Here is a 24,759-nt window from a genome sequence, read left to right on the forward strand (position 1 = left end):
GAAAAAGCTGCATTTGGGTTCCGTGTGTGAACAGGGTTCTGTAGCTGAGTCAGGGCCACGTTAACAGGTGTAGTGAGAGCCCAGCTGGGCAGGTATTTGTTTTGTTTTGATGTATGTGGGAACCTCATCACACCCAGTGATTATTAACTGGACTGTTCAGTGTATGAAAAATGTCCCAATAAATGCAATGTTTGGCTCCGAAAGCTGCGGTGGATGACAATTCCTGTGAGAATGACCCCCCCAAGTACAGCGATCCCTTACATTTGGTGGAGGATGCGGGTAAGTTGTCCGTGGAAGAAGGGCAACAGTCGGTTGCTAGGAGCTACAACAAGACAAAGAGCAGGTGCTACTAAGCAGAGTGCTGCTTTGTTGCCATGTGATGCTTAAACAGCCTGAAGCCTCTTTCGTCCAGTGGAGCTGTGGCTTGTGCTGTTCTGGACTCTTTTTACTATTTTGCTGTGCGGTGATTTAAATGGCCAGTTGGCCAAATATATATATATATATATATATATATATATATATATATATAAAAAAACTGACCTGTGAAAATTGCTGCGGCTTGGTATCATCCGTGGGAGAAGGACTGCGAGCTAGTGATTGGGGGAATCCTGCTGGGGGTCACTCTAGATGCCCGCCAGCAGGTGTCTCGGGTCAGGCCTGATGTGCTGGACTTTCTGGAGAGAGGGCCAGAGACTGATGCCACCGTGTCTCTGACCTTTGTGACAGAGTATGGCTCTGTGCAATGGGAGCTGTTAAAATGTGAGACCCTGAAAGTGGAATTTGTGCTGGGCAAGGACTTTCCATTTCTACAAGTAATGGACAGATGGCTCACTTTGGTTCACCACGCCTGGTGCTCGGGTTCAAAAGAAACACCCCTAGTTCTGAGTTAAAAAAATTTGGAAAGTGGAACCGGCACTCAAAACAGTTGGAGATCATGTGGAAATAGAATAACTAAAATTTATTACACTACATAAACATGTATACATATAGGTAAATAAAATATATTAAAATAAATAAAAAAAACAATGTATAGAAAAGCGTATGGATATAGCTATATTCACGTTGGTGTGGATGTGTCACATTCAGGATTCGCTGTATCAAACCAGCTGCATCCGTATCCTCCCTTTGGGGATGACTCTTTGGATCACAGCTGTTGTGGTAGAGCGATTTCTACTAAATAGCATTTACAATTGCGTTCAAATTGCAACCATCATAGACTATGCCGTCAGTACATACAATCCCATGCACCGTGTAGTAGTTTCAGAAAACGGTCATGTGCGGTGCCTAGAAAGGTGGTATCTAAAAAGTTGCACGTATTTCCCTTTAAGCAATATTCAGATTGTCCATCCAATTTAACTCTCTCAGGGGTCTAGGCACGTCATATGTATAACTCCAACCATGCTGGGACTTTCGTTAGCCCACATATACAGGGCTTTTTGTCTTTTTTGTCTTGAGAATATAGTCTCTATAAAGTCCCAATATATTTTGTCCAAGTTGTATCTCTACTCACTGTGTACCTAGATGGTTCACCTTGTTCGATACGCGGGGGTTCTTGCTGTGGCGTCCCACAGTTCGGCTGCTCTCCGCTCCGGCGATGTTAGTTTCGGTTTCGCCGAGGTCTCACCTTACTTCTCGCAAGAATCCTATTACGAATATTAACTTGCGTGAGTAGGATAGCGCTTCTTTGGCAGTGATTTTTTTGTATTTCAGTACATGGCCATGTACAATCGAGATTAATTGTCACACAGGTATTTCACTCAGACGCGTTTCGGGATAGCTTATCTCTTCCTCAGTGGGTAACCTGTGAGTTGTGTGGTCTCGATTTTTATATCCTCCTCATTATTAATTAATTGATTGCACTTGTTACGCAGGGCTTGGGGATTGTGTTATAATACTCAGACCCTATTTTCTATTGGTCTTTTCATTTCTCATGCAGTTTCTTAATGCGATTTTTCCGTCATGCGGTTTTTCGTCATGTAGTTCTTCGCCATGCGATTTTTTTTATCGTAGTGCCATATGTTTTTCTTTAGGTGTATATGGACAGACCTCTATCCAACATGGTATAATGTATAAACCACCATCTTTATAAATTAAAAAATTTCAAATTTAAAAATTTTAAATACATAATAGACAGCTCGGCATCTCATTCTTTTGAGTGTAGTTGATACGTTTTTTTCAAATCGCTCTATAGTCGTATATTATAGGGATTTTTCAGACATTTATAAACATTCAAGTTCTAAACATTCCAAATCAATTTACACATTCCTCCACCTTTCTTTCTTTCTTTTTAGGAGAAATTTATACAGAGGGTGTGTCCCAATGGTAGTTTGATATTTTTGTTCATTTCCCTCTAGTGTCGGTAAGTTTTCTTGCATGCGTTTTTCATGCGTTTTATTTTTATGATTGCATTTTTTTCAAAGAATGTGCAGAATGGCCCTGTTTATCTTCTGTATGACGGATTTCTTACAGGCTCTTTCTAATTATAAAAGAGATTCCCCATAGTTTACACATTTTTCTTTATTTGTGTAAGTTCCTACCTAGTAAGGGTATAGTTTTCCATATCATATAGGTGGATTTTTGATATTTCTAAATATTATTATCCCTTCTTTTAATTCTGCATCATCCATATGGGATTCACCAACCTTGCTGTCACACCCCTCATATTCATATGGACTGTGCAAATGATTTCGGGGTTTTGTAATGCATCCAGATGCTATCTATTCTCTTAGTTGTTCCTCATCAATCTGGCCTATCAGTGATGTTTATATGGATCACCATGGTTTTATTATGGTCAGTAGTTCAATTAAAACCAAAGATCTCTAGGTCTGAATTCAGACCTGCAGGGAGAAGACTACCAAAATCATAAATTCTTCTGGATTCGGCTCGGGACATCCTCATAATGTGATTGCCTCCTCTCCAGTGTGTGTCTACCTTCTCCAGGGCCACAAACGAGATGCCCCTGAAGTCACTATTATGTGCCACCTTAAAGTGTTTCGATAAAGAGTGGTTTTCATATCCTTTTTTGATGTTATTCAGGTGTTCCGTTATTCTTACTTTTAGGGGCCTTTTGGTTCTGCCAATGTACTGTTTCTGGCAGGGGCACTGGACAAGGTAGACCACACTGGAGGAATCACATGTTAGGCAATCTTTGTCTAAAGCAAACTGATTCTGGGTGGATTGGACCCTAGTAGTCTTCTTCGGGAATGATGAATTCCTACACCCTAGACACCTCCCGCATCTGTAGAACCCATTCATATTCAGACATTTTTGGAATGTGAATACCTCTTTTTTCTTGTGATTTTTAATAGACGGTGCTATTTTTATACCTAAATTTGGTGATTTAGTGAATGTGATAAGGGGAGAAGTGTGAAGCATAGGTCCAATGACTGTCACGGCCATGCCCATGACCGTGACTCCTTTACCGCATGCGGTTGCCTGCGGTTTTGTATGGGCGTTCAACCATGGGTGAGGGCCGCTTGTCTGTGGCCTCACTTGTGGTTGCCGTGGGCAACCAGTGTTTTTAGCAGCCTGAGCGTCGCTAGGCAGCTTGCTGCCCTGGCATGCGGTCACACCTAGTTAACAGGTGTAGTGAGAGCCCAGCTGGGCAGGTATTTGTTTTGTTTTGATGTATGTGGGAACCTCATCACACCCAGTGATTATTAACTGGACTGTTCAGTGTATGAAAAATGTCCCAATAAATGCAATGTTTGGCTCCGAAAGCTGCGGTGGATGACAATTCCTGTGAGAATGACCCCCCCAAGTACAGCGATCCCTTACATTTGGTGGAGGATGCGGGTAAGTTGTCCGTGGAAGAAGGGCAACAGTCGGTTGCTAGGAGCTACAACAAGACAAAGAGCAGGTGCTACTAAGCAGAGTGCTGCTTTGTTGCCATGTGATGCTTAAACAGCCTGAAGCCTCTTTCGTCCAGTGGAGCTGTGGCTTGTGCTGTTCTGGACTCTTTTTACTATTTTGCTGTGCGGTGATTTAAATGGCCAGTTGGCCAAATATATATATATATATATATATATATATATATATATATATATATATATATAAAAAAACTGACCTGTGAAAATTGCTGCGGCTTGGTATCATCCGTGGGAGAAGGACTGCGAGCTAGTGATTGGGGGAATCCTGCTGGGGGTCACTCTAGATGCCCGCCAGCAGGTGTCTCGGGTCAGGCCTGATGTGCTGGACTTTCTGGAGAGAGGGCCAGAGACTGATGCCACCGTGTCTCTGACCTTTGTGACAGAGTATGGCTCTGTGCAATGGGAGCTGTTAAAATGTGAGACCCTGAAAGTGGAATTTGTGCTGGGCAAGGACTTTCCATTTCTACAAGTAATGGACAGATGGCTCACTTTGGTTCACCACGCCTGGTGCTCGGGTTCAAAAGAAACACCCCTAGTTCTGAGTTAAAAAAATTTGGAAAGTGGAACCGGCACTCAAAACAGTTGGAGATCATGTGGAAATAGAATAACTAAAATTTATTACACTACATAAACATGTATACATATAGGTAAATAAAATATATTAAAATAAATAAAAAAAACAATGTATAGAAAAGCGTATGGATATAGCTATATTCACGTTGGTGTGGATGTGTCACATTCAGGATTCGCTGTATCAAACCAGCTGCATCCGTATCCTCCCTTTGGGGATGACTCTTTGGATCACAGCTGTTGTGGTAGAGCGATTTCTACTAAATAGCATTTACAATTGCGTTCAAATTGCAACCATCATAGACTATGCCGTCAGTACATACAATCCCATGCACCGTGTAGTAGTTTCAGAAAACGGTCATGTGCGGTGCCTAGAAAGGTGGTATCTAAAAAGTTGCACGTATTTCCCTTTAAGCAATATTCAGATTGTCCATCCAATTTAACTCTCTCAGGGGTCTAGGCACGTCATATGTATAACTCCAACCATGCTGGGACTTTCGTTAGCCCACATATACAGGGCTTTTTGTCTTTTTTGTCTTGAGAATATAGTCTCTATAAAGTCCCAATATATTTTGTCCAAGTTGTATCTCTACTCACTGTGTACCTAGATGGTTCACCTTGTTCGATACGCGGGGGTTCTTGCTGTGGCGTCCCACAGTTCGGCTGCTCTCCGCTCCGGCGATGTTAGTTTCGGTTTCGCCGAGGTCTCACCTTACTTCTCGCAAGAATCCTATTACGAATATTAACTTGCGTGAGTAGGATAGCGCTTCTTTGGCAGTGATTTTTTTGTATTTCAGTACATGGCCATGTACAATCGAGATTAATTGTCACACAGGTATTTCACTCAGACGCGTTTCGGGATAGCTTATCTCTTCCTCAGTGGGTAACCTGTGAGTTGTGTGGTCTCGATTTTTATATCCTCCTCATTATTAATTAATTGATTGCACTTGTTACGCAGGGCTTGGGGATTGTGTTATAATACTCAGACCCTATTTTCTATTGGTCTTTTCATTTCTCATGCAGTTTCTTAATGCGATTTTTCCGTCATGCGGTTTTTCGTCATGTAGTTCTTCGCCATGCGATTTTTTTTATCGTAGTGCCATATGTTTTTCTTTAGGTGTATATGGACAGACCTCTATCCAACATGGTATAATGTATAAACCACCATCTTTATAAATTAAAAAATTTCAAATTTAAAAATTTTAAATACATAATAGACAGCTCGGCATCTCATTCTTTTGAGTGTAGTTGATACGTTTTTTTCAAATCGCTCTATAGTCGTATATTATAGGGATTTTTCAGACATTTATAAACATTCAAGTTCTAAACATTCCAAATCAATTTACACATTCCTCCACCTTTCTTTCTTTCTTTTTAGGAGAAATTTATACAGAGGGTGTGTCCCAATGGTAGTTTGATATTTTTGTTCATTTCCCTCTAGTGTCGGTAAGTTTTCTTGCATGCGTTTTTCATGCGTTTTATTTTTATGATTGCATTTTTTTCAAAGAATGTGCAGAATGGCCCTGTTTATCTTCTGTATGACGGATTTCTTACAGGCTCTTTCTAATTATAAAAGAGATTCCCCATAGTTTACACATTTTTCTTTATTTGTGTAAGTTCCTACCTAGTAAGGGTATAGTTTTCCATATCATATAGGTGGATTTTTGATATTTCTAAATATTATTATCCCTTCTTTTAATTCTGCATCATCCATATGGGATTCACCAACCTTGCTGTCACACCCCTCATATTCATATGGACTGTGCAAATGATTTCGGGGTTTTGTAATGCATCCAGATGCTATCTATTCTCTTAGTTGTTCCTCATCAATCTGGCCTATCAGTGATGTTTATATGGATCACCATGGTTTTATTATGGTCAGTAGTTCAATTAAAACCAAAGATCTCTAGGTCTGAATTCAGACCTGCAGGGAGAAGACTACCAAAATCATAAATTCTTCTGGATTCGGCTCGGGACATCCTCATAATGTGATTGCCTCCTCTCCAGTGTGTGTCTACCTTCTCCAGGGCCACAAACGAGATGCCCCTGAAGTCACTATTATGTGCCACCTTAAAGTGTTTCGATAAAGAGTGGTTTTCATATCCTTTTTTGATGTTATTCAGGTGTTCCGTTATTCTTACTTTTAGGGGCCTTTTGGTTCTGCCAATGTACTGTTTCTGGCAGGGGCACTGGACAAGGTAGACCACACTGGAGGAATCACATGTTAGGCAATCTTTGTCTAAAGCAAACTGATTCTGGGTGGATTGGACCCTAGTAGTCTTCTTCGGGAATGATGAATTCCTACACCCTAGACACCTCCCGCATCTGTAGAACCCATTCATATTCAGACATTTTTGGAATGTGAATACCTCTTTTTTCTTGTGATTTTTAATAGACGGTGCTATTTTTATACCTAAATTTGGTGATTTAGTGAATGTGATAAGGGGAGAAGTGTGAAGCATAGGTCCAATGACTGTCACGGCCATGCCCATGACCGTGACTCCTTTACCGCATGCGGTTGCCTGCGGTTTTGTATGGGCGTTCAACCATGGGTGAGGGCCGCTTGTCTGTGGCCTCACTTGTGGTTGCCGTGGGCAACCAGTGTTTTTAGCAGCCTGAGCGTCGCTAGGCAGCTTGCTGCCCTGGCATGCGGTCACACCTAGCAACCTTTTGTTAGGTGTGTGTGTTGTGTGCACCGTGTGGTATGTTATTGTGTGCACGTCTCCTATTAGTGGTGTTTTCCCTTCCCTGGTGTTGGAAGGGTTAATCTCCTTCCTAGTGTGTGTGCACTGGGTGTGTCCGTTTGTGGGTGTGGCTGCCTGGGCTATAAAGCCTCAGTTTAGACAGATGTCTGAGGGGTACTCCAGCCTTGTAAGCTGGAGGAACTCTCCTGGTCTTTTCCATCTGCCAGTGTGGGCCACCCTTGTGATCATAAATTGTGATACACTATGTTATGATCAGTTGATTTGTTCCTGTTGTATATTTGTGCAGCTATGGATCTGGGTTCCTGTGTGTGGTTGTGTGTTTGCTGGGTTCATTGAATCTTGTCTGGACTTCAGCTTGCCTGCACAGGGATCCAGTCAGCAAGGCTGTGGCAGGTAAGTGGAATTAGTTCACATTACCTGCCATATCCATAGGACTGTTTGTGTTCCCCCATTTTCCCAACAGCTTGGCCGTTGAGACTCCTGCTCCTCCGTGCCTAGGAGGAGTGGGGCGTCTTACTCTGACTCCTAGCGCAGGGACCGGACGGAGGGTGAGTTAGGGATCCGAGGTTCCTGCGCATGGGTCCTCCTACCTTTAAGGTCGGCCCATGCAGTTAGGAGTTAGGGTCAGGGTAGGGATGCTGTTAGGAGGTGACCTGCTCCCTATCCTGTGCTCCTGGCCGAGTAGGCCATAACATGACCAGGCTTCACACGGCTGAGGATTTCCCCCATCCTCAGCCGTGACAGTATGATCACAAAGGCTCCGCACGTGGTTATCCCTCGAAAGAGGGTAAAGCATGCACCGCTATCTACGGATGGGGTGCATGCGGGTTCTCCGGAGGGAGAGCGTTATGGGGCTTTCACCATTTACGGCGCGGTGAGTGGCATTCCCCGCCATTCCTTGCTCACCGTTGTCCGTGTTGGTGTCCCCTTTGTTTGTTTTTCCCCTCCCCCCCCTCCCATTGTTTTCTATGCCTCACCAACCTTCCCCTTTTGTTGTTGGGAGGGGCTTTGAGGGGTGGGAGTATGCTTCCCTCGAAAGAGGGTGAAGCATGTACCGCCGTCTGCGGAAGGGGTACATGCGCGCTCTTCGGAGGGAGAGCGTTCTGGGGGTTTCGCCTCTGACGGCGCGGTGAGTGGCGTTTCCCCGCCATCCCTTCACCGTTGCCTTGTGTGGCGTCCCCCTGATTTTACTACACGTGGTGTGTGTCTGGTATGCGGTATGCATACCTTCGAAAGAGGGTGCAGCATGCAGTGCCATACCTTTGTGGCCTGCATGCGCGTTCTCCGGAGGGAGAGCGTTCCTGGGGGTTCTCCGTTAACGGCACGGTTGGTGGCTTATTCCCCGCCACCTTACCTTCCGTGTCTGTGTTGGGGATCCCTCGTCCCTCTCCGTGTTCCCATCTCTGGTCGTCTGCTGGCAGCACTCCGTAAGTGGTCCGGCTGCGTGCTGGTTAGGAGTGTCTGCTGGCATCGACTGGAGTGGGGACGTGAGTGGAGAGTCCCCTCGTCCACTCTCAGTGGTTCCATTCCTGTGTCGCTGGTGTGGGCTGCAGGCCTCGTCGGACTGGCTGTGTTGTGCTGGGAGAGGATGCAGCTGACAGCGACTTTCTGGGAACCATGTCCTGAGAGTGGACGTTCCCTTCTCCTATCCCCTTGTGCGAGTCTCTCACCAGTTTCCTTTTTTTGGTGGGGGGGCTTTGAGGGGTGGGAGTGTCACGGCCATGCCCATGACCGTGACTCCTTTACCGCATGCGGTTGCCTGCGGTTTTGTATGGGCGTTCAACCATGGGTGAGGGCCGCTTGTCTGTGGCCTCACTTGTGGTTGCCGTGGGCAACCAGTGTTTTTAGCAGCCTGAGCGTCGCTAGGCAGCTTGCTGCCCTGGCATGCGGTCACACCTAGCAACCTTTTGTTAGGTGTGTGTGTTGTGTGCACCGTGTGGTATGTTATTGTGTGCACGTCTCCTATTAGTGGTGTTTTCCCTTCCCTGGTGTTGGAAGGGTTAATCTCCTTCCTAGTGTGTGTGCACTGGGTGTGTCCGTTTGTGGGTGTGGCTGCCTGGGCTATAAAGCCTCAGTTTAGACAGACGTCTGAGGGGTACTCCAGCCTTGTAAGCTGGAGGAACTCTCCTGGTCATTTCCATCTGCCAGTGTGGGCCACCCTTGTGATCATAAATTGTGATACACTATGTTATGTTATGATCAGTTGATTTGTTCCTGTTGTATATTTGTGCAGCTATGGATCTGGGTTCCTGTGTGTGGTTGTGTGTTTGCTGGGTTCATTGAATCTTGTCTGGACTTTAGCTTGCCTGCACAGGGATCCAGTCAGCAAGGCTGTGGCAGGTAAGTGGAATTAGTTCACATTACCTGCCATATCCATAGGACTGTTTGTGTTCCCCCATTTTCCCAACAGCTTGGCCGTTGAGACTCCTGCTCCTCCGTGCCTAGGAGGAGTGGGGCGTCTTACTCTGACTCCTAGCGCAGGGACCGGACGGAGGGTGAGTTAGGGATCTGAGGTTCCTGCGCATGGGTCCTCCTACCTTTAAGGTCGGCCCATGCAGTTAGGAGTTAGGGTCAGGGTAGGGATGCTGTTAGGAGGTGACCTGCTCCCTATCCTGTGCTCCTGGCCGAGTAGGCCATAACATGACCAGGCTTCACACGGCTGAGGATTTCCCCCATCCTCAGCCGTGACAATGACCTTGTCTCTTAATAAGAAGTGCCAGTGTTGGTTTATAATGTGACGTACCTGTTTAAATTGTGCACTGTATGGTAAGATTAACCTGAGTTCACCTTCCTTTGTTTTACCTTTGTGCGTGTGTGGCTGAAAGAAGGTTCCTCTATCTATTTTTCTCGTCTTTTCTAGGGCGTCTTGTAAGTTCTATGCGGGAGGTGTTTAGGGTGTAGGAATTCGTCATTCCCGAAGAAGACTACTAGGGTCCAATCCACCCAGATTCAGTTTGCTTTAGACATCAAAGATTGCCTAACATGTGATTCCTCCAGTGTGGTCTACCTTGTCCAGTGCCCCTGCGAGAAACAGTACATTGGCAGAACCAAAAGGCCCCTAAAAGTAAGAATAACTGAACACCTGAATAACATCAAAAAAGGATATGAAAACCACTCTTTATCGAAACACTTTAAGGTGGCACATAATAGTGACTTCAGGGGCATCTCGTTTGTGGCCCTGGAGAAGGTAGACACACACTGGAGAGGAGGCAATCACATTATGAGGATGTCCCGAGCCTAATCCAGAAGAATTTATGATTTTGGTAGTCTTCTCCCTGCAGGTCTGAATTCAGACCTAGAGATCTTTGGTTTTAATTGAACTACTGACCATAATAAAACCATGGCGATCCATATAAACATCACTGATAGGCCAGATGGATGAGGAACTACTAAGAGAATAGACAGCATCTGGATGCATCACAAAACCCCAAAATCATTTGCACAGTCCATATGAAAATGAGGGGTGTGACACCAAGGTTGGCGAATCCCATATGGATGATGCAGAATTAAAAGAAGGGATAATAATATTTAGAAATATCAAAAATCCACCTATATGATATGGAAAACTATACCCTTACTAGGTAGGAACTTACACAAATAAAGAAAAATGTGTAAACTATGGGGAATCTCTTTATAATTAGAAATAGCTAAGAGCCTGTAAGAAATCCGTCATACAGAAGATAAACAGGGCCATTCTGCACATTCTTTGAAAAAAACGCAATCATAAAAATAAAACAATTAAATAATGAGAGAGAAAAAGAAATGAATCAGACATCCACTGCTAATGCTATGATCTCATCCCTGCATTCCTGCAGGAGACAGCACTGAATAGCGCATGTGTACTACCTCCATGCTACATGCTAAATGAGGCATTTGTGTACATTTTGATCAAAAGGCAATAAGCCCACTCACCACGCCAAGGTTGCCTCTATGAGTCGGTCCTAACTTAAAAATTGGCGCGGCGCTACACGGAGACCGCCAGCGCTGTGGCGTGATCCCGGCCGGCGGCGGGACCCAGTGGCCAAACAGCACCCCTGCTGCCTGACCATGCCAAACCTAGCTCTGGGTCCCACCAACCAGCCAGGAAAACAGCACAGCGGCCCCCATGCAGCACCGCACCATGTGAACAGTTGTCAAAGCTCACCTGCTCTGAAGCTAAATAAAACACATGAAAAACGCATGCAAGAAAACTTACCGACACTAGAGGGAAATGAACAAAAATATCAAACTACCATTGGGACACACCCTCTGTATAAATTTCTCCTAAAAAGAAAGAAAGAAAGGTGGAGGAATGTGTAAATTGATTTGGAATGTTTAGAACTTGAATGTTTATAAATGTCTGAAAAGTCCCTATATTATACGACTATAGGGCGATTTGAAAAAACGTATCAACTACACTCAAAAGAATGAGATGCCGAGCTGTCTATTATGTATTTGAAATTTTTAAATTTGAAATTTTTAAATTTATAAAGATGGTGGTTTATACATTATACCATGTTGGATAGAGGTCTGTCCATATACACCTATAGAAAAACATATGGCACTACGATGAAAAATCGCATGACGAAGAACTACATGACGAAAAACCGCATGACGGAAAAATCGCTTGAAGAAACTGCATGAGAAATGAAAAGACCAATAGAAAATAGGGTCTGAGTATTACAACACAATCCCCAAGCCCTGCGTAACAAGTGCAATCAATTAATTAATAATGAGGAGGATATAAAAATCGAGACCACACAACTCACAGGTTACCCACTGAGGAAGAGATAAGCTATCTCGAAACGCGTCTGGGCGGAATACCTGTGTGACAATTAATCTCGATTGTACATGGCCATGTACTAAAATACGAAAAATCACTGCCAAAGAAGCGCTATCCTACTCATGCAAGTAAATATTCGTAATAGGATTCTCGCAAGAAGTAAGGCGATACCTCGGCGAAACCGAAACTAACATCGCCGGAGCGGAGAGCAGCTGAACTGTGGGACGCCACAGCAGGAACCCCCGCATATCGAACAAGGTGAATCATCTAGGTACACAGTGAGTAGAGATACAACTTGGACAAAATATATTGGGACTTTATAGAGACTATATTCTCAAGACAAAAAAGACAAAAAGCCCTGTATATGTTGGCTAACGAAAGTCCCAGCACGGTTGGAGTTATACATATGACGTGCCTAGACCCCTGAGAGAGTTAAATTGGATGGACAATCTGAATATTGCTTAAAGGGAAATACGTGCAACTTTTTAGATACCACCTTTCTAGGCACCGCACATGACCGTTTTCTGAAACTACTACACGGTGCATGGGATTGTATGTACTGACGGCATAGTCTATGATGGTTGCAATTTGAACGCAATTGTAAATGCTATTTAGTAGAAATCGCTCTACCACAACAGCTGTGATCCAAAGAGTCATCCCCAAAGGGAGGATACGGATGCAGCTGGTTTGATACAGCGAATCCTGAATGTGATACATCCACACCAACGTGAATATAGCTATATCCATACGCTTTTCTATACATTGTTTTTTTATGTATTTTAATATATTTTATTTACCTATATGTATACATGTTTATGTAGTGTAATAAATTTTAGTTATTCTATTTCCACGAGATCTCCAACTGTTTTGAGTGCCGGTTCCACTTTCCAAAAAGGACTTTACATTGTTTGGGCAGTTGTGGAGCAGAGCTCCTGATAAAAAGCAAAGATATGCCGCTGCCAAGGGCAACCTTCGGGAAGACAAAAGGTGGAGAGCGGTGCAGTTCTCGTGAGTACATATCTTCTCTGCGACTGTGCACAAGATTCTAAAGGGTGCGACTGGAATGACCGTCCAGGAAGAGTCTCAACTGCAGGCCAAGTTGTTTCCGGTAGCAACTGTTGGAGTAAGGAGTCTGCAGGTGATCATTGTACCAGGAATCAAGGGCAGGTCTCCAGAGGCTGGATTTTGGAGGATGGTCTCGGTAGAGATGTCCGTGGGATGTCCTTGTCTCCCGAGACTGCTGAACCCGTGACAACGAAGGGTAAGACTGTTCCTGTTATTAACTATGTGGCAGACCCAGTGACAGTGAGCCGGCGGCAGTTGATACCTGCTGGGCCGGTAGGTAATAAGTCACACAGAAAAAAGGCGGATAAGCCTGTTGTGATTGCTCCCTCGCAGAAATCTACAGAGGAGAATGTTTCTCTGTTACCTCAGTTGCCCATGACCAAAGCTAGTTTTGGGATGACAAGGATCCGGGATCCCATGCTAGCCCGGGTAAGGCCTCTTTCACACTTGCGTTGTCCGGATCCGGCGTGTACTCCACTTGCCGGAATTACACGCCGGATCCGGAAAAACACAAGTGAACTGAAAGCATTTGAAGACGGATCCGTCTTCAAAATGCGTTTAGTTTTACTATGGCACCCAGGACGCTATTAAAGTCCTGGTTGCCATAGTAGTAGTGGGGAGCGGTATATTTACAGTCCGTGCGGCTCCCGGGGCGCTCCAGAATGACGTCAGAGCGCCCCATGCGCATGGATGACGTGCCATGTGATCATGTCATCCATGCGCCTGGGGCGCCCTGACGTCACTCTGGAGCGCCCGGGGAGCCGCACGGACGGTAAGTATACTGCTCCCCCGCTCCCCACTACACTTTACCATGGCTGCCAGGACTTTAGCGTCCTGGCAGCCATGGTAGCCATTCAGAAAAAGCTAAACGTCGGATCCGGCAATGCGCCGAAACGACGTTTAGCTTAAGGCCTGATCCGGATCAATGCCTTTCAATGGGCATTCATTCCGGATCCGGCCTTGTGGCAAGTGTTCAGGATTTTTGGCCGGAGCAAAAAGCGCAGCATGCTGCGGTATTTTCTCCGGCCAAAAATCGTTCCGGTCCGGAACTGAAGACATCCTGATGCATCCTGAACGGATTTCTCTCCATTCAGAATGCATTAGGATAAAACTGATCAGGATTCTTCCGGCATAGAGCCCCGACGACGGAACTCTATGCCGGAAGAAAAGAACGCAAGTGTGAAAGAGCCCTAAGAGGTAGCACAATATTGAAACCTGAGACTGGTAAAACAATAAAGGTGCTGGACAGTCGTGCGGATAAGGACTATCCGCTGATTTTCACTGAGCGTGAGACTCCAATGAGAACAGGGACTTATGAACTTGATGTTACATATATGCTCATGCATGAGGGAGTGTTGGGGTGTAATTTCCCCTTATGCTGGGAGTTGTGGAGTAATGGAGACACTTCTGCAGAGAGTGCAAAAACTCCTGCAGAACTTGTACCTGTCCCTTTAAGTGAACGTGTAAGAGAAAGGACCATTGAAAACAGTGATGTAGTTGAAGTGAAAAATGAAAATGAGAGGTTATGTGAAGTATATGATGATGATGACATGCCTTTTCCCTTTCAGGATGTGATCAGGAGAGAAGTGCCCCCTCCTGGTAAAAATATATGTGATACAAAAATGCTGGTTAATGTTGTGAGCCCAGAGGGTGTACCACACGTACCAGAGGTGGATATGCAGTACCCACAGGGTTTTATGGTTGCTGGGGAAGTGTCCAATGTGGGGATTAGCGCATCGGTGCCCCTAGAGGTCAGAACTGATAATGATGACACAAGTAATATAAGTGACGCATGTGCCGTGGCCGATAGCAACTCGGAGAGAGAGGCTGCCATGTCGAGGTCTTGCCAAATTGACGTAGTTACGGGTAGCAACCAGACGATAGTTGTACCTGACGTGACTAGAGTTGAGTGGGGAGACGCCAGCCTAGTGTCTGAGACCCAAATTCAGGCAGCGGTAGATGACCTGACCTGTCAGTACAGCTGCAATCATGAAGATGATTTCTCTCTCTCCACACGGTCCATAGATACGATAGAGAAGGGACTAGTTGTCATCATAAAGACATTGAAGAAGGCTCCAGAAGGGTCAAAAGAAGAGACCCCGGAAAAGATGAGTGAACTGAAGGGTCTACTGCCTGGTGTCCCGGAGAAGAGGAAAGACTCCAGAAAGACACGGAAGTCTGTAGTAGACATCGACAATGGGCTTGAAGAGGGTGGAAATCCCACAAAGTGTCTAAAGGAGAATGGTGGTACTCCTTTATCTGATGCGGCAGCAGAACAGAGTAAAGAGCCGCTGGAACAGGAGGCCCAAGAGTGGGGCGCTTCCAACAAGCTAGTGCGAAAAACTAAGAAGGAACAGAAGTTTGGCCAGCTCCTGGCTGAAAAGAAATACATATCGGCTCGGTATGCCGAAGAACGTGACCGAGCGGAGGCTGATGCTCGGGAGAAAGAGTCCAAGGCCCTCTCCTTGGCTAGAGCAATTGAAGAAGTGCTTGAGGAGTGAAATAAATTAGAGAGGCTGAACAAGCAACTCAGAGCAGAGATGGAAGCTCTCATGAGCTCAAAAGATGACATCTATGAGTTGGAGAAGCCTAAGCGTGTTCCTGCACAGCAGGTGGAAGAAAATGAGAAACTGGAAGAGGAAGATCCTCTGAAAGGTGCCAAGAAGTCAGAGCCTAGTAAGAGTAGGTCTGGAGATGGTGGTGCCGGGGTGCTGGCCAAGGCAGAGAAGGTGAAAAAGGTATCGGCTGAACCAGTTGATTGGGCTAATGTGGATACAGAAGCCAAGAGGCTCCTGGCAGGCCGGTCCTGAGCATGAAAGTTGTCCTCTCTGCCGTCAATGCCTTCCAGAAAGCCAGGGGTCTGATGGGGAACAATATCCTGGGTGAACCTCTAAAGGGATTGCCAGAAGATGACGAGTCTGGTGAAGACCCCGTTGTCCCCAGTGCCTCCAACCTTGATGCGAAAGGGGAGGAGGAGTTAAGAAAGCAAGGATATGATGCCATGTCCCTGAATGGTGAGAAGGCTAATAAAGTGAAGGAGGACGCCAAAGAGACAGAGGCCAAGGAAGCTAAGGCCGAGCTCTTGAAGTGCGAGAAATCCTTGGATGTTCCAGAGATCAAGGGTAAAGCCGAAATGGGGAGAGCCAGTGAAGAGGCAGAAGACCCTGAAACTGAGGCACCATCTGAGGAAACCACTGCTGAAAAAGAAGCGAGCGGGGGCAAGCCAGCTCTGCTGACGGAGCTTTGCAAAGACAAGAAAAGGCCTAAGCATCTGCAAGAGCCAGCAAAGTCAGAGAATCTGTCGTTTGCATAAAAATATATTCTGAAGGGAGTTCCAAAAGCCGAGATCGAAATTCTAAGAGTAAAGGAAAAAGAAATGTACAATCTGCTGTTAAAATAAAGAGACAAAAAGAGGCGAGTCATAAGAAGCGTGCTTGGCTGAAGCAGCTGTGTAAGTCAAAAAGAGAGAAAGATAAAAAAAATGAAAAGAGGGTCTGCCTGTCACATGGACATGGGAACCTTGTAGACAATGTCTCTTGGGCAAGATTTCAGTGTGGGTAACAAACCAAGCACTGATGGCATGGGTCTGGCAAAATAAAGGGAAGCCTCTGACGCTGACCACATCTTCCAGGGGGAAGGTTGAGCCAGGCGATGGCAAGATAATGTGGATGCCCTGTCACAGGCATCCGGTTGGTAAAAGTGTTCACCCCCACGGGTTTGAACAGAGGGGGGGGGGGGATATGTGGTAATGTGAACAGTGCTGGAAGGTGTGTTGTCCCACTTCAGATACCTCATATGGGTGAGACAGATAAAATCCAGAGAGTGGCAGTAGTCTCAGCAAAGCATAGTTTGCTGAGACATTTTTGTATACATTTTCTGGGCTGGATTTTACTTGGACTGGTGGCTAGGCTTGGTAGAGGGAGTTGCCAGTCCACACCCTTCCAGTACGGGTTTTCCTTTCTAATTGAGGTGATCGCAGGTGAGGCCTGCTGTAAACAGGCTGGCATAAAGCGCCTCAGAGTAGGTCAGTCTGGGAAGAGATACGCTGTGAGATACAGAGACCCAGAGCAGAGGCTCTGTGTCTGGTCTCAGCTTGCCAGGATGAGAGACCAGGGCATTGTGACAGCCCGAAGTTTGGGGAACGCCGGGATTCAAGGGTCACAAGGCCAGAGTCGGGAGGACTGTTGGGCCACACTTCCCCATACAGGTACGGGACTGATTACAGCCGGAGAGGCTGGGGAACTACGGGCTGATAAAAAGCCGCATATGGGTTCCGTGTGTGAACAGGGTTCTGTAGCTGAGTCAGGGCCACGTTAACAGGTGTAGTGAGAGCCCAGCCGGGCAGGTATTTGTTTTGTTTTGATGTATGTGGGAACCTCATCACACCCAGTGATTATTAACTGGACTGTTCAGTGTATGAAAAATGTCCCAATAAATGCAATGTTTGGCTCCGAAAGCTGCGGTGGACGACAATTCTTGTGAGAATGACCCCCCCCCCCCAAGTACAGCGATCCCTTACACCTTACTTATATGATGTATCCAAATGGGACTGATATGCTGCAGGTTTTGCCATCAAGGATATTCACAGCGTAAACTGACCTGCATTTCAATTTATATTGTGGATTTCTATCATAGAGTTTACCCTTTGAAAGGGTGAATCCACAGCAAACCTGCAGCAAAATGCACAGCAGCAGTGTAAAGGGAACCTATAACCATGAAAATGCTAAATAATCCGCAGGCAGCATGATATAGAGCAGGAGCAGCTGAGCAGATTGAAATATAGTTGTTATGTCCCACATGACCAGCTGCCTCAGAGGGCGATGTCTAAGTACAACGCTCAATCTTCACAATACCTCTGATGGTGAGGACAGACTTTCTCGAGGGGTGTACCAAATGCTACCTCCGAGGGGGTTTGGGACACAAGGGAATCGGGACCTGGGTGTAGACCCACTGGACTGACCTCCAGGTGGTACGTGACATAAATACAACCTGCAGACCAGCCATAGGCTGTGGAAGATAGGGGGCGTGTGTGTTCTCCCTCATATAAGAAGGAGAGATGCCCGCACACACCGTATATGCAAACAAGCAATCAGAGCAGACGCCTGTCAGCCGGGCCGAGCAGGACAGCTTTTCCAGGGAAAACTCTGCTAGTTGTGGCCACAAATCCAGTTTGGCTGCCCAGTAGTCCAGCGGATCTTCAATGTGGGGTGGCAGGGTACTCCAGGTCTAGCTGCTGCTGCTGGTGAGTAGTTTCTTCACTAGGCGGGTGAAGAAAGCTGCTCATCAGCGACTCTAGATTCAAGTAGGCAGAGGAATGTGATCCCAGAGGGCCCCCCGGTCAGACCTGCGAGAGAATGGACGATGGCACAGATAGGCAGCGGCCAACTCACTACATAGGATGTCTCTATAGTAGTTCAGTTTGTCCTCCCTCTCAGCAGGTGTAAAAAAAAAGCCCCAATTTTGGACCGGTAGCAAGGGTCCAACAAGGGGGAGAGCCAGAAGTCATCACTCTGCCGAATGGTGATAATTCGGCTGTAACTAGACAAGCAAGTGAGCATGCATGGGGCCATTTGTGCAAGTGACTCGGAGGGACTCCCTGTTTCTATCTCCACTGCATACTGCCACGGTGCGTGTGGGTCCTCTGCCTCGTCTTCCTCATCACCCTGTAGCTCCTCTGGCTGCTCCTGCTCCTCCTCTCCTGTCACCTGTGTGTAAAAACCACCCATTTCGCTACACATTGCTTGTGCTCCAATGTCTTCCTCCTCCTCCTGCAGTTCAGCCCCCACAGGGCTCATATGCCCATGAGATCTAGGCGCCACATCTCCAGTCCCCTGACCAGCCAGATTTACCAGCATCTGTTCCAGGACATGAAGCAGTGGAATGACGTTGTTCATCCCGTAGTCCTGGCGACTGACAAATAACGTGGCCTCCTCAAAGGGCCTGAGCAAACGGCAGGTGTCACGCCACACTCTGACATCGAAGTTACACAGATGAGTACTCCTGTCTACTTGGATCATCAAGAAATCGTTTATGGCCTTTATCTGTTCGTATAGTAGGTCCAATATATGGAGGGTGGAATTCCAATGGGTGGAAACATCGCATATCAGCCTATGTTGGGGGATGCTGTTCTGCCGCTGCAGCTCAAGGAGGGTGTGCTTTGCAGTCAACAAGTGGCTGAAGTGCATGCAAAGTTTCCTGGCCATTTTTAGGATGTCTTGCAGATGGGTGGAAGACTTCAGGAACCGCTTGACAACCAGATTGAACACCTGTGCCATGCAGGGCGCATGGCTCAGCCCTTGTTGACGCAGCGCTGACACCATGTGAGAATGTGGAGGCGGAAGCGGCGTGACCTGGCCAAGTTGCTGTTGTGGTTGTGCAGGAACCACATTCACCCAGTGAGCCGTAAAGGACATGTATTGTCCCTGACCGTAGTTACAGCTCCACATGTCTGCACTACCGTGTACTTTGGCAGACCCCGACAGGCTCAAGCACTGGCCCACCTTCTGTTCTACATGTGTGTGCTGGGCTGGTACTGCCTTTTTGGCAAAGAAATGACGGCTTGGGAATCTTCACCTCGGCTCGGCACAAGCCATCAGTTCTCTGAAAGGTGCAGAGTCCACCATTTAGAAAAGGGAGGGACTGCAGCACCAGAAACTTGGACAGAAGCCCATTCGGCTTCTGCGCCATTGGATGAGTGCATGCATACTGTTGTCTCTTGGCAATCGCTTCGGTGATCGATTGCGGACAGAATGACTGACGAGGAGTAGGAGGAGCAGGAGCATCAGGACCAGCAGAAGATGGGAATGACAGACCGCTCCCTTCGGCTGAGGTGGTAGAGCCTTGAGTGCCTGAAACCGGGTGCATGCTACTAGGTGATGCAGCGGTTGCTGTAGCAGGCTGGACCACCACATCGGAGCCACGGTTCTCCCAGGCCACTTTATGATGACACTGCAAATGTTTACGCAGGGCCGTGGTTCCAACATTGGATCCCCTGGCCACGCTTCACCTTCTGCCCACAGATTCTACATATGGCCATGTTCACCTCCTCCGGCGGCTTAACAAAAAACTGTCACACCGCTGAGTAGGTGATTTTACCCTCAACGCTACGCACTGACTGACTGCTACCACCTCTGCTTCCGTGAATCCGTGCACCACTACTTTCCGGGCAGGTAGGCTCCTGCGTAGTGGGTGGTCTACCCCGGGCACGTTTGGCTACCGACCTCCCACTGCTGCCACCCTGCTGACTCCCAGCCATGCTAGAGCTCAGGCCTCTCGCTGCGACTCCTGCTGCCATGTCCCCTTACTCTGCTGCGACCTGTGCCTGCACCAGAAACATTTAAGCCTCTGCCACTCCCCTGTGCAGGGCCTGGCACTTCTCTGTCTGAGATATTGTTAGATCAAATAAATAAATAAAAAGAAAATGAAAACACCCCAAAAAAGTCTGCAATTTTTTCACTTCACCACACAACGGCAAATACTTTTTTTGTGCCATTATTACACACAAAAAAGGGCTTTAGAATATATAACTGAACGGCAGAACGGTAAATATATTTTTCTTTTGCCACTAATACACGACAAAAAGGGCTTTAGTACATACGTATAACTGCACCGCTGAATGGCAAATAGGCTCTTATTTTTTTCCACTTGTACACGACACAAAAGGCTTTAGAACATATAACTGCACTGCTGAACGGCAAATAGGACCTTATTTTTTTCCACTTATACATGACACAAAAGTCTTTAGTACATATATAACTGCCCCGCTGAACAGTAAATATATTTTTCTTTTTTCCACTAATACACGGCAAAAAGGGCTTTAGAACATATAACTGCACCGCTGAACGGCAAATAAATTTTTTTTTGTGCCACTAATACACGCCAAAAAGGGCTGTAATTTTCACACTTCACCACACAATGGCTAATAAGCCCTTTTTTTCCCCCACTAATACAAGCCAAAAAATGCTTTAGAACATATAACTGCACCGCACAAGGGCAAATAAGACGTAGAAATATTTCCTTGTAATAAACCCTGTTAATGGCTGTATCAAACAGCACTTGCACCCCAATAACAAGAACAGTTTTCTGGAATTACTGAGCTGTATAATGGCAATTTGGATCCCCAGTCAGTGCAGCAAGGTGTAATAGGATTTTTCCTATTACCCAGGCTGTAACCTGTCCTACTGAACCCTGTTCTACATAAACGCTGTGGAATAATCTTTGCCTGAACTTGTAAATCGTTTTTTTTTTTTAAACCAATGAAGTCTTTCCTACCACTGTCCCTAGCGCCTGCTTACGTCTCTCCCTGCACTAACTACACTGGAAAATAGCTGAATTTTTCCTGAAATTCAGATCAAATTCCACTTCGTCAACTTCGAAACGCTCATCTCTAGTCATCAGTATCTGATCGGTGGGGGTCGGACACTGGGGACCTCCGTTGATCAGCTGTTTGAGAATGCAGCCGCGCTCCCAGTAGCCCCATGGCCCTCTTGCAGCATTCTCCAAGCCATGTGACATGACTTTCATCGGTCACTGCTACAATACCCAGCACAGCTGCTATACTATGTACGACGCTGTGTTTAGTTTGCTGACAGAAGGCCGGGGCGCTACTATGAGCGCCGCTGCCTTCTTATACAGCAGATTAGCAAGGACCCCCTCCAGAAGATAGGTCATCATTGTAAAACTTTCGGAAAACCCCTTTAGGTTTTAACTCTTTTCAAAAATAAAATTCTCTATGCTCCTATTAAGTCCTGACTTCAACAGCAGCCAAACTGCTCCTGTAATCTCATCTTGGGGAGGCTTTTGATTACAGGGAGCATCCCACTCATGGGAAATGGCCACTCAGATGCTGTGGTCGCAATTGACCATGGCATCTGAGGGTTTATTTAAAAGTATTCTGCCAGCAGATGTGTGTTGTGTAAAACAGTTGGCACCCGGTGGCTATGGCACCTGCTCAGATCCTACATCCACTGTGCTTATGCAGGAAACTGAAAATCACTTCTGTACATCTGAATGGAGTTGTTTCTGCAGAATGTGCATGGATATCTGCAGGCTTCATGCACATACATAGGGCAGTAGTAGAAATATCTAAATGTTCTGTATGTTCTCATGCCCAGTATAAATCATCATGTCTGTAGCTGCATTTCATTATTACAATTATTACTTGATACACAATGATTTTTTCATTTTTTTTTGCTGCTAAAGGAAAAACAGGGGGCAGACCTGGTTAGAGAACATCAACTGCGACCTACACCGCAGGTAAGACAGAATACTTATCATTGCTGTTCTACTGTATGTGGTGATGGTGATTTGGAGATATGGGCAGATTTATAAATGTGTCTCTCTGCTTGAATTCAGACTGGAGACCAGAGTTACATTAGATAAAGTACACATGTGGCTGTCTCAGTGTAGTTCTGATATCATAAGTGGGATGGGGGATGAGGGAAAGGGAAGAACAAGAATTAATAGAGAACTAGACATCAGTTCATTAACTGATACCCCTCTATGTCCCTAAATATTATAGTATCTTACATATTATGTTATCATGTACATAATCCTAAAGTCACACACAGTAATCACATATACCAGAGTATTTTTAAATTCTAACATGACAGAAAATATTGCAGGCACTATAGGAAGCCAATCATATGTAGATTACTACATTGTACCTATTATATGGTGAAACAATGTTCTTAGGCTACTTTCACACTTGCGGCAGAGTGATCCGGAAAGCAGTCCCGTCGCTGGAACTGCCTGCCGGATCTGGCAGAACGTATGCAAACTGATGGCATATGTAAGACTGATCAGTATCCCGATCAGTCTTAAAATTGCCTGATCAGTCAGAAAAATGCATTGAAATGCTGGATACGTCTTTCCGGTGTCATCAAGCAAAACGGATCCGGCATTTATTTTTTTTCACCTTTTTTTCAACGGATCCAGCATTCCGGTATTTTGAATGCTGGATCTGGCACTAATACATTCCTATGGGAAAAAAATGCAAGTCTTCAGTTTTTTTGGCCACAGATAAAACTGTAGCATGCTATAAGAAAAGTGACCAACAATAAAGGCAGAATAAATTCATTCTTTTCTTCCCATTTAGGACCAACAAATTATCAACCTGCTTTTGACGAACAAATGTGCAGGTAAAATTAGCTTTTATAATTTATATATTCCTGACTATGATACAACATATAATTTTACTTGTGATAAATATGACATTTCTTTCCTGTCCGCCTGCTTGATCAGGTCTCTGGAATTGTGCTGTGCAGTAGAAAGCAGCGAGGTAACTAATATCCTTTCCTTGTTCCTAAATATATGACATGCACACAGTGGTAATTACTAATATGGTCACATGCACAAAGCCTAATACTAATATCGTGGATAAAGGCTATCCCACCACCCCCACCAATCAGCTTGGGTGGGCTGCAGTGGTCAGACAAGAACTGTGGCCTCCACACAGTATACCAAGCACAGCGCCGTATACATACAGTATGTATGTAGTGGTTGTGATTGGTATTGCAGCTCAGTCTCATTCACTTGAATGGCATTGTGCTTATAGAAAGCCCATGAGACTGATGTATGGGACCTCACAGGCCAAGAAAACATCCATGGCACGAACCTGAACCATGTGGCCTTTTCAAACATTTAAACAACCATTAAGACCTCATTGATCGGATATTGATAACCTACTGTATCCCGAGGATAGGTCATCAATATATAAGCCGTGGAAAACCCCTTTAATTATAAATTCATTAATAAATGTCTGTGTTGTGTAGACGGATAATGTAAATAATATAATAGCAAAGATAGGATTCACAAGGCTTATATCCTTTATGTTAAAAATGATTTATTAATACAAATATATTTTCCCAGTGAGAATCAAACAGGAATTTCAAGTTCTGGAAGGCATGATGAAGATGATGAATACGACATTGTAATCATTGGAGCTGTCACAGCTATATGTGCCCTCTTATGTGTCGGGGTTGTGCTACTGATTACATTATACACAACATTCTGCAAAAACAAACCGTAAGTAGTGCTGCACTTTATGTATTCTCCTCACAGTATATGTGGTGAATATGTTTGTGTTGTACCATTTTTCTCTCTATTTTAACAGTTTAGAGACAAATCCAGTGTAATTATCAAAATACCTGTTTCAGTCTACGGTCCCAGCTGATCAACATCTACTGGAGGGGACCAGAAGTTTATATAGAACATCAGATGAAAATATCATGCGAAAACTATCATGAAAATATACATTAAAATGAATGTATATACACTCACCTAAAGAATTATTAGGAACACCATACTAATACGGTGTTGGACCCCCTTTTGCCTTCAGAACTGCCTTAATTCTACGTGGCATTGATTCAACAAGGTGCTGATAGCATTCTTTAGAAATGTTGGCCCATATTGATAGGATAGCATCTTGCAGTTGATGGAGATTTGAGGGATGCACATCCAGGGCACGAAGCTCCCGTTCCACCACATCCCAAAGATGCTCTATTGGGTTGAGATCTGGTGACTGTGGGGGCTATTTTAGTACAGTGAACTCATTGTCATGTTCAAGAAACCAATTTGAAATGATTCGAGCTTTGTGACATGGTGCATTATCCTGCTGGAAGTAGCCATCAGAGGATGGATACATGTTCTCATTCTGTTTACGCCAAATTCGGACTCTACCATTTGAATGTCTCAACAGAAATCGAGACTCATCAGACCAGGCAACATTTTTCCAGTCTTCAACAGTCCAATTTTGGTGAGCTCGTGCAAATTGTAGACTCTTTTTCCT

The sequence above is a fragment of the Bufo bufo genome, chromosome 3 (genome assembly GCF_905171765.1).
Source record: "Bufo bufo chromosome 3, aBufBuf1.1, whole genome shotgun sequence".
In the NCBI taxonomy this organism is placed as follows: domain Eukaryota; kingdom Metazoa; phylum Chordata; class Amphibia; order Anura; family Bufonidae; genus Bufo; species Bufo bufo.